At 41.4% G+C, this 15,559-nt stretch overlaps 1 pseudogene; it reads left to right on the forward strand.

The window, feature by feature from the left end:
* The first annotated feature begins 4,078 nt into the window (after positions 1-4,078).
* LOC102843876 lies at positions 4,079-4,398 on the forward strand (annotated as a pseudogene).
* Positions 4,399-15,559: the final 11,161 nt, after the last annotated feature.

The following is a 15,559-nucleotide window of genomic DNA, read 5'->3' on the forward strand; positions in this document are numbered from 1 at the left end:
ATAAGCAAAACACTTCTGAGAGACAAAAATAAAGTGGGAGGTATAGCATTCCCTGACCTCAAAACCTACTACATAGAAGTAGTAACCAAAAAACATATTACCGGTACAGTTACAGGCACACAGATTAGTGGAACAGATTGAGAACCCCGAAATAGACCCAGCTATCTATGGTCATTTCAGGCAGTTGTCTGTTTATGTGCTGTTCCAGTCGTTTTCGGATAATCTTCAGAGAATCCTGCTTGCATGTGATATCAATGATACTGTTCAATAATTTCCACACTCTCTTGGATCACCTTTCTTTGGAATGGGAACAAATATAGATCTCTTCCAGTCAGTAGGCCAGGTGGTTGTCCTCCAGATTTCTTGGCACAACTTGGTGAGCACAGCCAGGGTAACATTGGTTTGTTGAAATATGTCAATCGGTATGCCGTCCACTCCTGGGGCCTTGTTTTTTGCCAATTCTTTTGGAGAAGCTTGAACTTACTCATCACCATAGGCTCTTGCTCATACAATGTTTCATGAAATTCTTCTGTATCTACCGATTCCTTTTGGTACAATGACTCTGTATAGTCTTTACATCTTCTTTTACTGTTTCCTGGATCATTTAATATTATTCCCAAAGCATCCTTAAGTATTGCAACTCGAGGTTTGAATTTGTTCTTGCATGCTGGATTTAGAAGAAGCTGTAGCACTAGAGATATTATAGCTAATGTCAGATGGATCTTGGCTAAAAGCAGAGAGTACCAGAGGAATGTCTCTTTGTGTTTCATTAACTATGCAAAGGAATTTCACTGTGTGGGTTGCAACAAACTGTGGCTGACTCTGAGAAGAATGGGAATCCCAGAACACTGGATTGTGCTTATGCGAAACCTATCTTTGAACCAGGAAGCAGTCATCAGAAAAGAGAAAGGAAATACTGCATGTTTAAAAATTGGGAAGAGTGTGCATCAAAGATGTGTCCTATCTCCATGTCTTTTCAGTCTATATGCGGAACAAATTCTCTGGGAGGCTGGGCTCTATGAGAAATGTGGCATCAGGATCAGAGGTAGACTCTAACAATCTGCATTAAGCAGATGACACAATACTGCTGCTGAAACTGAGGAGGACCTGAAGCGCTTGTTGCAGAAGGTCAAGGACTGCATCCTTCAATATGGATTGAAGCTTCAGTATCCAGAAAACAAAGATTCTCACCACTGGGCCAATTGGCAGCATCATGATAGATGATGATGAGATTGAGATTGTTGACAGCTTCAGTTTTCTTGGCTCTACAATCAACACTCTTAGTATCAGCAGCCAGGAAATTAAAAAAACCAATTGCATTGGGAACGTCTGCTGTCAGAGACCTTTCCAAAGTATTGAAGAGCAACAATGTCAGTCTGGAGACTAAGGTGTGCCTGATACAGGTCATGGTCTTTGCAGTTGCTTACTATGCATCAGAGAGCTGGACAATGACTAGGAATGTTAGGACAGTTGATGGCTTTGAGCTGTGGTGCTGGAGAAGAGTATTGAATATACCATGGACTGCTAGGAGAACAAACAACCTCATCCTGGAGAGGGTGAAGCCAGGCTGCTCCTTAGAGGCAAGGATTCTGAAGCTCCACTGACATACTTTGGACATGTTGCAAGGCAGGATCAGTCCTTGGAGAGGGATGTCATGATTGGGAGGGTGAAGGGACAGCACAGGAGAGAAAGACCCTTGATGAGATGGATTGATTCAGTCACAGGGATAATAGGGGTAGATGTGTCACAGACAATAAGATTTGCAGGGGATAGAGCAGGATTTAGGGCAGTTGTACATAGGGTCACTGTGAATCTCAGGCAACTTGATGGCATATAACAACAATAATAACATCTATGGTCAACTGATAATCGACAAGGAAATCAAAGCTATCAAATGGGGAAATGATAACCTTTTCAACAAATGGTGCTGGCAAAACTGGTCTTCCACCTGCAGAAAGCTTAAACAGGATTCACATCTCATACCATACACAAAAATCACCACAAGGTGGATAAGAAACTTGGGAGTAAAGCCCCAAACCATAACGTTCCTAAGAGACAAACTGGGATCAAGCTTAGGAGCTCTATTCTACAGTATAAAGAGACTGCCAAACACAGCCAGAAACGTACAATCTGAAAAGGATAAAATTGATGAATTGACCTTCGAAAGATCAAATACCTGTGTTCATCAAAAACTTTTTCCAAGATGGTGAAATTAAAACCTACTGACTGGGAAAAACATTTGGCAATATCATCTCAAACAAGAATCTCGCAACAAAAATTTATAGAATACACCTGGGCCTCCATAATAAAAAATCTGATAACCCAATTACAAAATGGGTAAAAGACATGGAAAAAATTTTCACAGAGGAAGATATTCAGATAGATGGCTAACAGACATATGAAGAAATGCTCCAAATCACTGGCAGTAAGAGAGAGGCAATGAGATACCATCTCATTCCAGTAGCCGTGACAAAGTTTAACAGGATAGCAAGTGATAAATATTGGAGAGGATGTGGTGATATAGGAACTCTTTTACGTTGTGGGTGGGATTGTACAATGGTACAGCCACTCTGGAAGGCAGTTTGACACTTCCTCAAAAAGCTGAATATAGAAATTCTATATGACCCAGTTATTCCATTGCTTGGAATATACCCCAAGATAATGAGAATTGAGGCTCAAATGGAGACTTCTACACCAATGTTCATAGCAGCATTACTTACCATCCAAGAAAATGGAAACAGTCCAGATATCCAACCACAAACTAATGAATTGAGAAGTTGTGGTATATTAACACAATGGGATACTATGCAGCATGTAGGAGCATTCATTTTGTAAATTACCACCTAACTTGGGAGGGACTGGAGAGCATTAAGCTGAGTGAACTAACTCAGTCCTACAAGAACAAATACTGTATAAAACCATTATTGTAGAATAAGTGTGATTATCCAAGTTGGGAGTGGGGGGGGTGGAAATAGGTGAGAATGGGGGGGAAGGTGTTAGTCGTAGGGTTGCACAATTTGATGGGTGGTTGGGGTGAAGGAAGTGGGAAGGATCTTTTGTGAAAAACAATGTATTCAAACTTTGTAAATAAATCACAGTAACATTAAAAAAAAAAAGTATAGTCTAGCCAGTAAGTCCTCAAAAGACATTCCCATTGTAGAGAACAGGAAGCAAAGACAGAGGCTTAGTAATGCCATGTGGCTGCTTGAAGTTCCAGGTCAAGACCCAGAATCTGCTCTCCCAAGGCTGTGTGATGTCCCCTCAGTGCTTTATGAGAATTAATCTACTACTTTCTGAAGAATGATTCAGGACAAGCCCAATCTTTTCCCAATTTGGACACAGTAACCAGAGTAGACACATTCTGTGACACCTTCTTCATGAAAAGCAAGGTGTTTTTGTTCCAGTGTCTGAAAAGTGGTTATGAGAACCTTAAGTACCTTACCTGAGATGGAGGAGGTAAGCAGCCTGTCCAGTGGTTCCCAATGATCCTGTCTTCTAGGCTGTCCTCCTTTCTTCCCTTTGGAGATAGATTGGAGTAAGACGTACTTCTGAGGACTGAGAAAGAACAAAATGTTCTTTTTCTCTTTCTGTATGTGTCTACTCTTGGAAGCAGCTTCTATGCATGACCTGCACTAAGGAGAGGTCTATGTGATAAAGAACAAATGGAGAGTTATCTGAAAGAGTGGGATGGAGACACTAAGGATCATAGCTCAGAAGAAACTTAGTCCTGTCAACAAGACAGAAGTGACCTTAGAAACAGATCCTCCAACATTGATCCTCAACTGAGACCACCATTCCATCTTTAACAGTTGGCTGCAGATGCATCAAAGTCTTGGTCCACACAGATGGTAAGATCATCATGTGTGCTGTGAGGTTGTGTTGTCACCGAGCACTATGTATAACATCTGCAACCCACAGGGCCTAGGACATTAACCTGCCCTGCTCCATATCAAGCTGCTTTATGATCAGTGTCCTCCTTATTTCCTGGTGTTAGAGGCTGTCTATCTTACTTTTGTTGGTTATTATTTTAAAATGTAAATAATTTTTCCGCCGCGGCAGTCATAGACGTGCAGCAGCCATGGCTGTGCGCTACCCTATGGCCGTGGGCCTCAACAAGGGCCACAAAGTCACCAAGAACGTGAGCAAGCCGAGGCACCGCCGCCGCCGCCACGGGCGCCTCACCAAGCACACCAAGTTAGTGCGGAACATGATCCGGGAGGTGTGTGGCTTCGTGCCCTACAAGCGACCGCCATGGAGCTGCTCAAGGTCTCCAAGGACAAGCGGGCCCTCAAGTTCATCAAGGAAAGGGTGGGGACACACATCCGCGCCAAGAGGAAGCGAGAAGAACTCAGCAACGTCCTGGCCGCCATGAGGAAGGCGGCTGCCAAGAAGGACTGAGTGCGCCCCACTGTCCCCCAAAGCCCATCTGATGTATTAAAGTGTAACCAACAACAACAAAAAATTAAATAATTTTTAATTATTCAAAAATAATTCTGGAAGAAATTGAAATAACTGCATATGATAAATAACACAAACATTGACAACACATTTCTACTAAATATTGTTCATTGGTGGAGAAGAAGGTGTGAAAACATACAAGCAAGTACTCCAAAAATGTAAAATTTAAACAAAACCCAACCAACCTTCAAAGCCAGAGTCAGAATAAACTCCCAGCAGGCATTCCATTGAGTTTCTGATGATATAAATTGCACATGAAGAGATTTTACAACTATGCCCTGGGAGTCACTGGTGGGAGAAGCAAAACAACCACTTGTGTTAGCTGCACCACTGCCTGTGGACCGAGCCACCAGGGCTATCTAAAACAAAACAAACATCACTCATTCCGTTTCTGGTGACCCTCTATTAAGTTTCCAAGGCTTTAACTCTAACTAGAGGGTACTGTCCATCTTTCTCCAGATGAGTGACCAGTGGTTTTGAACCCCAACATTTTTGTTATCAGTGTAACACCTAATACATGACACCACCAAGACTTCTGCCACATAAGGGAATGAGAGAGAGCATCTTACATATTATCACCCCAAGCCCTTCTCAATTTGGTGATTCCTTGTGACTACACCCCACCTGAACCTAAACGTGGCCCTGGCCATATACCTAACCCTGAACTTGATTTTGGGCGCTGTCCAAGTCCTGTTCCTGACACTCCATCTGACACTGGTTGTACATTCCAGGTGTCCCGGGAGGGGTGTGATGGCCTATTTCCAGTGGGTACTGGCTACCAGGAGTGTTCTTTTGTAAAACAGAACTAGACACTCACTATGGCTGCACTCCTGGGTATATATATTGTCATTGTTCAGTACACATATTAACCACTTTATTATTAACTTTTTGCTTGCATAATCCCAAAGACAGATGTTAACAAAATTTGAAAACTTCATAATAAAGACTCAAATTGTGACTTTATACCAATCTCAGCAATTGTGACCAAGTTATCTAATCTCTGAGCTTCCCTTTATCTTTAAAAATGAGGTTAACAATTTTCCCCTCACTTATTGAGGCAATTAAGTGTTTGCTGGCATACAACAAGAGCTCTGTATGTCACAGCTCTCATTTCTGCTCTTGTTCTCTTAGCTGGGAAGATAGGAGACAATAACCTCTGATAGAGGGTGGAGTAGGATGAGGAACAAATGAGTCAGGAGGAGTATTCAAGGAGTGTGGTGAAGGTGAGATCAGAGATGGTACTAAGAAGCAGGAGACAATGACTTTCTGACATCTTCCTGCCTTTCTGTGCCTCTTCTCTAAGTATGATGAAAGGACTAACCAGGTGATCTTTTGCAAGTTAATCCTTCTGGCTCTGGGAGTGTTGGGACAGCTATGACAATGAAATACAAAGGTGAAATACATGTTTCCAAAGTTTACTCCAGTAAATACTCAGGACTGTGGGGTGAGTGTCAGTGGTGGAATTATGGGCCAATGCTACACTCTTCACTGCACTTTTGTCCATTCTTTTATTTTCTGCAATATCATGGCACCACTCTGAATAAAATACTATATATGTTACATTCACACCTCTATCTCTCTGTAATTACTTAAATACATGATGAAAAGAAACCATACAATGACAATGAGTCACCAACTAGAACCGAGAAATCATCTTTACAGGGAAGACATTCTTTATCACAAAGGCCAACCCGGCTGACAATCAGGACAGTGACTGCTTCCTTGTTCTCTGATTGTTAGATGTGAAGAGAAGGCTCTCAAATTCTTAAATGATTCACTTTAGAATAGTCAAGCTGTGAAATGTTTTGTTAAATCAAACTAAAATATAACATTACCTAAATTATAAAGTCATTGTTGAACAAGTAACCAAAGTTTCAAAAAAGAAATTCTATTCCCTTTCAGGTAAATCAAGAAAGCCCTGTTGTTTATGACATAGGACTGGATGCTGGAGTAGATACTGAGAAGGGTCTAAAGATGGGTCTTGTTAAAACTCTTGAGCATGTTCCATAAATAAAGTTCATGATGATCTCCAGATATAAAACTTCGTGGAGATTTGGAGAATGGTTAGACAATACATTCAGAAACCATCTATACAAGAGAGCTATTCTTCTTTACTGTTAAACAGCAACTCAGAAAGTTTCCCTGGGAGGATTTCAGAGCATCTCTTTCACAAAGGATACCAATGACTCAAATCATTACTTCTCATGCACCACATTTATTGTATTTATAATTCTTCCTCAAGGCTTCCTATTTTTGTGAATTTTATTTGAAGTTAGTCTAATCTTTTGTTGTTGTTGTTGTTATGTGCCGTCGAGTCGCTTGCGACTCATAGTGAGCGACCCTATGTACAATAGCCCTAAACTCCGCTCTGTCCTGTGCCAATCGCACTGTCTCTGACACTCTCATCCCAATTATCCCAGTCACTGAATCAATCCACCTCATAGAGGGCCTTGTTTAATCTTATAAATCAATCTCAAATAAAAATATACTGTATATGAATGTGTATAAAAGACAATAGACATGAATGAAATGTATGTGATTAAATAAAACACAAAATGCATGTATACAACATGATGTATATGAATGATTTTATGCAAACCAATAAAAATCTTAAAACCCAAAAGACTAATAATAGAATATTTTTTTAATGATTTTTCTGTGTGTACCATTAAATAGGATCTAACTGGGACAGGAGGAGATTGTCCCTCCTTCTCCAGCAAAGCATCAATAGAAGCTTTTCTCTATTCACAGTTCTTTGACTCCTGACACTAGACTGGAGAGACAATCACTTCTTTAAGGCATTAGCATACAGAATGAGGGCAATAAGCATAGTCCAGAAGTCACAGTAGGAACACTTGATCCTTGTTCTTCTTCCTCTGGAAAGAAGACAAGCATGTGCTGCCACTGGAAGATGTGAAGCACTTCACACCCTTAAAGGTGTCCATTGATGTTAGGTACCATTGAGTCCATCATGACTCATAGTGGCCCCATGAAAAATGGATGTGAACCTTGCCCTATCCTGTGTCATTCTCATCATCTCTATACACTTAAGTCCACTGTTACAGTCACTGTGCCACTCTTTTTAAGAGTCTTCCTCTCTTTTGCTGACCCTCCACCTTTCCAAGCACGATATCCTCAAAGGAAAGGTCCCCTGACACTATTGTTTCTAATCAGCCCAAGATGGTAGTTCACCTTTAGACTGTTGTTGTTAGATTCTGTCAATTTGAGTATGACTCATAGCATCCTGATAAACAATAGATCTGAACCCTTTCCTATTCTGTGCCATCCTCATCATCTCTGACATATTTGCGTCCATTGCTGCAGTCACTGTGTCAATACATCTTGTGTCAATCCACCTTTAGACTTGTTGTTAGGTGCTGTCAAGTACAATTCATAGCATCCCTGTGAACTACTGATGCGAACACTGCCCTATCCTGTGCCATCTTCATCAGCTCTAATACATTCAACCCATTGCTACAGTCACCATGTTCTCTTATTTTGATTGATTGCCAATCAAACAATTACAATTACTTCGTAGCTTGGATATCTGTATTCTTTCTTGTTTATCAGTGTTCTAATTAGTGCAGTACTTACCTGTCAGTTTGATGAACTTGTGGGTTGTTGTGATGCTTAAAGCTGTGCCACTGATGTTTCAAATGCCAGAAGGGTCACCCACTATGGAAAGGTTTTAGTGGAGCTCCTAAATTAAGACAGGCTAGAAAAGAGGATTGGCCACCCACTTCTGAAATCATGAGCCTCTGAAAGAATACAAATAATATACTATTAGAAGCGAGCTCTGGTGGCCTAGTGGCAGGAAGCTACACTGCAATCCCAGAGGTGAGTGGTTCAAGTCCACCAGATGCTCTGCTGGACAAGGAGGGACAATCTCCTCCTGTACCAGTCAGATCCAATTTGATGGTAAACACAGACAAAAAGAATTAAAAATATTTTTAAGAATTAAAAAATATAGTATTAGAAGTAGAGCGTAATAGGTATTGTCGACATGCCAAGAGTTAAGAGTAAGAGCTGCATAGTAAAGTGAGGTGGGGGTGGGGTGGGGTGGAGTATGCTGCTGTATAACAATGGAAGAACTTTTTTCCCCAAGAAAACAAACTCGGTGGGGACAGGGAGGAAAATGTGCAACAATGAATGAATGGAAATCTAAGTTCTTTATAAACATTAATTAAATTTCAATTAAAAAAAAAGAAGTAGAGCCCAGATTGGCTGTCAGTCAAAATGAGAACATACTTTTAGACTGTTGTTGTAATGTGCCATCAAGTCGCTTGTGACTCATAGCGACCTTATGTACCACAGCCCTAAACCCTGCTCTATCCTGTGCCAATCTTAATGTCTCTGACACACCTCCCCCATTACCGCAGTCAATGAATCAATGCATCTCATTGAGGGTCTTCCTCTCTTGTGCTAGACCTCCTGAAATGGATTTTAAGATTTAACCACAAGCTGCTACATGGCAGAGGTCCTAAAATCACTAATGTGGAAAGTGCCAATTCTTGCAAATGTTTCTTAAGTTGTTACTGTTGTGTACGTTGTGGCATGAAATATGGGTATTTCACCAAGTTTGGATTTCTCATTTCTCTTTGACAATGGGAACTCATGGAAGTTTATTGCCTTGTAAAAGAACAGGTAAAGCTGGAACTGGATGATGACTTCTCACTATCCCTAACTCCTCCTGATCTTACTCATGATTTCCAGCTCCCTAATCATTTCCATGTGTGTGGAAACTGGGCTTTGCTATTACTTCTCTGAAATAACCCTCAAGTGTCAATTTTCCAGCAGCAATACAGGGTATTCTGATGATCTGATGGATAAGGAATTGGACTGCAAATGCAAAGGCAGGTGGTTCAAGTATACCTGCTGCTCTATATGAGAAAGATAGACACTCTCCTCTCTTGATATATATGGCTGCTGAAAACTAGCTGGAGGGTCAGCAATGAGTAGGTTCCAACAAGATGGCACAGAACAACAAAAACTGTAGAAAATGTGTCTAAAGCTGAGAGAACTGAGGAACAAACTGAAGTTATCAAGTCATAACACCAAAGAATTCTATGGGCAAAATAATGATTCAGAAAGTATCAAGAGATGATGGAAGAAATACTATAGGGTCACTGGTTTTCTTGTGTTTGTTGTTTTTTTGCATTCCATGATTTTAGAATTCAAATAATTCAGCTCTGAGCTGGATTCCATGGAAGCTGATTCATATGAGAGTCACTACATGCCTGTGTGCCTATGGATTGTTTATAATAGTCACATTGGAAATGGGAATGAAAAAGAGTGGAAAGTCTGGCATGGATGCATGGCCTAAAGTAGGACTAAAATAAAAGAAAAAGATGAACAGGGTCCAAGTCCTACACCTAGACAGATGAGGAAAGCAAGAGTTGAGGGTAGCTCCAACCTGGAAAGTTTCAAAGAGCTGCTTCTTTGAATCTACATTTCCTCTGAGCAATGAAAATTACTTCCCACCAAGGTTCTTTGAAGACAAATACTGATTGGCCAGGAGCACCTTTCCATGGGCCACATGAGAGATCTTAACTCATGTGTGGTTGATGTTATTTTTATGTGCCATCAAGTCAGGACCTACTCATGGCTGACCCACGAGCAGTTTTCAGAGGTTTTAAATTACACATGAGTAATTTCCTGTTTTTCTTACACAGAGCAGCTGGGGAAGTTGACAGTCCAACTCTTTACCACAAATGCTCCCTTAACTCATAAGTAGGAAATTGTACTATAAAAGCAAAGAGGCACACAGCCTCAGATATACATGAGCATATGTAATGAAATGGATAGCATGATCCACAAGCACTCTTGTTCCTCCTACCTCCCATAGTCAGAAACACCAGATGAAATCCAGGCTGTGTTATGTGATGGATTACAGTGTGGGATCTGCAGTTTGTAGGTCTTTTCAGGGCGTGAGTGTCCTGGGAAGATCCATTGAGCTGTATATGATTAGACCTTGCCTCAGTTTAATTGGAATAAAGAACACTTCTAATTTCATTTCAAAGATCAAAGTCACCTTATAGACAGACAATAACTTCCTTTCAAGTCTTCTAGAAGTCCAGCACCACCTTAAGAAATACACTGTCACAGGGAACATTGATTAGCCATTGATAGTAACAAGGAATTGTACCAAGCTTGATGATGTGTATGAAGAAGATCCTCAGGCCCTCAGTACATGGGAAATGACTGGCCGCATTGAGTCAAGCACTAGCATGCACAAGTCTGCCCATGGTGCACATTGGAACATTGAAGAAGGGGAAAAATGCATAGAGAGCAGAGAAAAGACCAAGAGCCATGTACGCCCATGGCAGCTAGGGCTGGAACAGTGGGTTCAGGGAACGTTCATAAAGCCGATTCTCTGGGTGAAGCAGGAGGCCTAAGATATCTGCAAAACCATCCCCAATGACCAGAAGCCCTCACACCTGGGCACCTCCTAGCCCAAGAATCTCTTCATTCATTCACACTTGGGCCTTTCATTACCCTCACTTATTTTGCACACCTGCATGATTCTGGTCCTTCACACCTTCTCTGTGGACCGTCTGTGCATTCACGGAACACTTCTTCTACATATTGTTGTTGTGTACTGTTGAGCCAGAACTGATTCACAGCTGATCCTCCAGTGGGTTTTTAGAGATAGTAAATCACACAGGAGAAGATTGTTCACCTTTCTCCCACTGAGCAGTTGGAAGATTTGAAGTGCATGCCTTTGGGTTGGCAGTGCAACTCTTTACCAGAAAGCCACCAGAGCTCCCTTCTATCTAGCCCCAACCCCCCATTTCCCATCTCTCTTGCTCTCCTATATCTGCCCCTCTTCCTCACTCCTCAAACTCCTCACTCAGCATGGCTCTGCTTCATCCTGTTTTCTTCCATCATTACCTACATCTGCTGCTACCATAGCATCCCTTTCTGGCTTCTCTTAGACAATATTGACTCTCTTCTTGCTTGCATCTCCCAAAGCACCATTGCTTTGGTTCCATTCGGGAACTTCCTGCCTCCTTGATGCCCCTATCTGGGAGTCTCTAGATCTCCTCCATGTCCTCATCACCCATAAATAATCTGCCTATTCATCTCTTCAGCCTTCTCTCCATATTTACACTGTCTACTCATTCTTCATTTCTCCTTTACCCAACACAGACACTGCTATGAACTCTGTTTCTCAAGTACATAGGTCCTTACAACAACCCTCCTCATATTTGTCAAAAGGTAGAAACAACTCAAATGTAAAAAAACTCACTAAATGTATAAACAATATGTGGTAAATCCATGCAATAGGATATCATTCGGTTATGAAGAGTTAGATATTGTAACATGGGATAACTTGGCTGAATCTCAAAAGCATCAAATATGAAAGAGCATGTATTACATGATTCCTTGAGATAAAAAGTCCAGAAGAGGTAAAATCATAGACAGGTATTTGTAACTACCAAGGTTTGGGGGAGAGCCCTGATGGCTTACAGAGAAGAGGTGTGCTGCCAGCCCAAAGTTCTGTGGTTCAAATATGCCTGCTGTTCCACAGGAGAAAGATGGACAATCTCCCTCCACCCACCCATGCAATTTACTGCCTTTGAAAAGACACTGCAGGGAGAGCCATGAGTCAATTCCAACTCCATGGGACATAACAACAACAAAAAGAGAGAGTGACTGCCTCCTAATTATAGGATTTCTGTTTGAAGAGAAGTCTGTGAAGCCTTTCCATGAGAGACTTTAAAATCATCAAATTCTGAATATTTATTTTTGTTCAAACCTAAAACGTAGAATACCTAGCAGATAAAGCCAAATTTGAAAGAGTTAACAAAAATGTCACAAATAAAAGAAATACTATTTCATTTAAGCACAGGAGAGCCCTCAATATAACTAATGTTGGCTTTAAATGTTGGAGGAGGTGTTAAGCTCTCCTTCCAGAGTTGGTTATGATGGTGGATTTTCTCACTGCTCTGGATAATGTTCAGTAGATGAATTCATTAACACAGCAATCTTGACTTGAGCTTTACAAAGAAGATCTTTTCCAAGCCTGAGAATTTTTTTGAAGGATGTGTTCCCCAACTACTCAGATCTCTGAGTTTGCTGGCAGGACTCTGAGGTCTGCTGCAAAGCCATCATCTGCAGTCTCCTCCCTGTGTATACCAGCCCCACACCCCTCCACACAGGATCTCATAAACCCACTTGTCATTCTTATCCTCTGACTCAGTTTTTGTGTCCAGTTTAGTGAGGAGCACACTGGAATGGTGTTCCAGATCTGACCCTGGTAAGTTCAGCAGCATTCTTTTAGAGGGTGAAGAATTCTGAACACTGTTCTAGTCAGTTGCTCAAAATTAATGTCATGGCACTAAAGGACAGACAGGAGAAAAGCAGCTTCAAAAAACCCTGGTCTTACTTCCACTCTCTTCTCATAAAGTAGCCTTGAAGGACCTGGACTAAGTGCCTCGCCAACTCCAAACTTCTGGATATCAGCTCTACCCCACTCTGGAGGTCCTGACAGTGGTAGTTCTGATTGTTCTGAAATGAGCTTGGAGAAAGCCTTGATGCCAGGACCTACTCTTCAGTAATCTGACAACTCTCTCCATTATCAGAAATTTCATTCTCAGTTCTTCCCTATCTGTCTCCTCTATTCCATCTCCACCAAGAAAACTACCTGAGGGCAGAGAGAGGTGTGTTTGTGTGTTCACTCAAAGACCTGGAAGATTACTATGTGAATCTCTGAAAGCTGAAGGAGAAAGGGAGTCCTGACTGCCCCAGCCAGTCCAGAGCCCACATGTCTCCTTGAGCAGATGGGGGCGTGTACTCCAAGCTGCCTTATTTTGTGAATATGGATCTTTTTCCCCCACTGACACAGCTCTCCTGAAGGATTAGAACCACCCTACACATAACTGAGCTTCCATGACTGGCATTCAGGAGATTGGGGATCTTTGGTCAGGGATAGTGTCAGGATCTAGCAGAGGGTTGTAAGAGGGATGAGGTCTCTCAGAATTTACTCCGAGACTCCATACTCGTTTCCTTCCAAGGACACTAGAGAACCATCCCTGAGTCTTCTTTCTCCTGCTGGGAGAAGCCTATGAATTAATATATCAAGAGGTAGTAGAAATGTCTGGAATGCTGGGCTCTGCCAACGGCCTTCCAGACACAGTTTCCCATAGTTAGCAACCCTTCTATGGAGGCTAGAATCCTCCTTCTTAACCCAAATTCTACTCATTTCTTTAGCTGGTCCTGGAGTCCACCACCATCATCAGAACAGGGAAGGATACAGCCATACATAGAAAAGGCATGAGGCCATCAAGCCTAACGCCCAGAGGACACTACCTGATAACCAGTTCTCTTGTGTCTGTGACCACAACTGAGGCTTTGCTTTCTCTTTTATGCTCACTGAATAATATTAAAGGCTTAGAGAAGTATCTCCCTAATTAAATGCTTCAAAATAAATTGATAGTTAAATCTACACCTGTATCTTTATCTACATCTGCATATATACATATAAATTTATATATCTATTTTAAGGATACTCTGATGTTATAATCACTGGGAAGTTGTACCTTTGAGCACTTATCTCTCTGGCAATTTGAATAGACCAGTATATATAAGGGAAGAATATGACAGCAATGTCCCTCTATGTCATTTAATGTCTCAGAAACCCCTGGAGAGGTGGCTCTGGGTCTGTTCCAACTAGACAGAAATGAATGGCTAAGTAAGTTATATTTGTTAAAGAGCCATAAGTGATGAAAATAGTTAAGCACTAGCTGATATTGACGAAACTCCTGTGGCCTAAAAACAACATTCTTTTGGTACTCCTTGCTTTCAGCCAAGATCCATCTAACATTGGCTACAATATTCCTAGTACCACGACCCCTTCTAAACCCAGCCTGCACTTCTGGTAGTTCTCTGTTGATGTGCTGTTCCACTCATTTTTGGATAATCTTCAGCAGACAGTTACTTGCATGTGATATTAAAGATATTGTTTGATAATTTCCACACTCTGTGGGATCACCTTTCTTTGGAATGGCAACAAATATAGATCTCTTCCAGTCAGTCGGCCAAGTGGTTGTTCTCCAGATTTCTTGGCACAACTTGGTGAGCTCATCTAGAACAGCATCTGTTAGTTGAAATATGTCAATTGGTATACCATTAATTCCTGGGACCTTATTGTTAGCCAATTCTTTCAAAGCAGTCTCAACTTCCCTCTTAATCACCATAGGCTCTTGCTCATATATTGTTTACTTAAATTCTTCTGTGTTTTCCAGTTCCTTTTGATATAATGACTCTGTATCTTCTTTCCATCTCATTTTCATATTTGCAGAATCACTCAATATTCTGCCCAAAGCATCCTTAAGTATTGAAACTTGAGGCTTGAATTTCATCTTCAGTTCCTTGAGCTTAAGAAATGCTGAGCGAGTTCGGCCTCTTTAATTTTCTGACTCCAGCTCTTTGTACATTTCATTATAATACTTTGTCTTGTCGCACAATCTTTTGAAATCTCCTGTTCAACTCCTTAATGTCTTGATTTCTTCCATCTGCTTTGGCTTCTCAGCACGCCAGTGCAATATTTAGAGTCTCTTCTGACATTTGACTGTGTGGATCATAACACTGTGGCTGACTCTGAGAAGAATGGAATTCCCAGAACACTTGATTGTGCTAACGCGAAACCTATACTTGGACCAAGAGGCAGTCATCAGAACAGAGCAGGGAAACACTACATGGTTCAAAATTGGGAAGGGTGTACGCCAGGGCTGCATCCTGCCTCCATACCTTTTCAATCTTTATGCAGAACAGATTATCCAGGAGGCTGAGCTCTATGAGGAGAAATGTGGCATCATGATCGGCGGAAGAATCACCAACAATCTGCATTATGCAGATGACACAACCTTGCTTGAGGAAACTGAGGAGGACCTGAAGCACTTGCTGTGGAAGATCAGGTTCTGCAGTCTTCAGTATGGTTTGAGGCTCAATATCAACAAAACAAAGATTCTTACCACTGGGCCAACTGGCAGCATCACAATGGATGGTGAAGAGATTGAGATTGTTCACAGCTTTAATCTGCTTGGCTCCACAGTCAACAGTCTTGGCACCAGCAGCCAGGAAATGAAAAGACAGATTG

The sequence above is a fragment of the Elephantulus edwardii genome, unplaced genomic scaffold (assembly GCF_000299155.1).
Source record: "Elephantulus edwardii isolate Elephantulus edwardi_28Jun2011 unplaced genomic scaffold, EleEdw1.0 scaffold00192, whole genome shotgun sequence".
Classification (NCBI taxonomy): domain Eukaryota; kingdom Metazoa; phylum Chordata; class Mammalia; order Macroscelidea; family Macroscelididae; genus Elephantulus; species Elephantulus edwardii.